The sequence below is a fragment of the Asparagus officinalis genome, unplaced genomic scaffold (assembly GCF_001876935.1).
Source record: "Asparagus officinalis unplaced genomic scaffold, Aspof.V1 AsparagusV1_Un1905, whole genome shotgun sequence".
Lineage (NCBI taxonomy): Eukaryota > Viridiplantae > Streptophyta > Magnoliopsida > Asparagales > Asparagaceae > Asparagus > Asparagus officinalis.
Window position 1 is genome coordinate 5,780 of NW_017974164.1, and position 847 is coordinate 6,626.

Below are 847 nucleotides of genomic sequence, written 5' to 3' on the forward strand. Positions count from 1 at the left end.
AGAAGCATTAATTACCTCTCTTTAGTGGGCTGTTTATTTTACCTAATTACCCTTATGCAGCTTTAATCTCAGCCATTGGATGAATCTAGATCTAATGGAGAGGATTGGTTTTTAGTTTTTAGGATAGTGAGGTTTTTATATATATATAGAGAATGGCAAGCCTATATAACATACATACGTGACATTAGAATGACATTGCTTATTGATATAGAATGGCCAGCCTATATAACATACATACGTGACATGTATCCTCCCTCACACAATACCATTCTTACATAAAAGTAGCACCCTCAGCCAACGTCTTCAGCAGAATAACATATGTCCCCAGAAAATTTCAATTCTCTTAGTCAACTGAACATTCTCCTACTTTAGGAGCGATTTTCTCTCTCCTCCACCGCTATAATGTCAGTCCCATCTTATCAAGAAATAACCCCCCCCCTATAGGTTACAGTAGGGGTACTTTGCTTGGATTTAAGAATATGCCTCCTTCAAGATTACACTTCAAACATTTCAATTAGCAAGAACTGATGAAGTCATATGGGAATTAAAACAGAGACATAATTACCTTAAGATCAAAAGAAATAATAAGAATTAGAATATCAAATTCTCAATGCATCCATCTGCAGCCTATTACGGAAATGCAAAATCAACCTTTAACAGACTTTTAAATACCATAAACAGCGTACAGGTAACTGAATCTTATAGTGTAGATGGCAAGACGCTTATAAGTTGCAGTGCCTGCCAACATGATGACATGCATGCAAGAAGGGTTTGAGAAGTAGGACAAATTTTCAAAACCAACCTATTTACAAATTTAATCGCAGAAAACAACCTATTTCAGATTTAA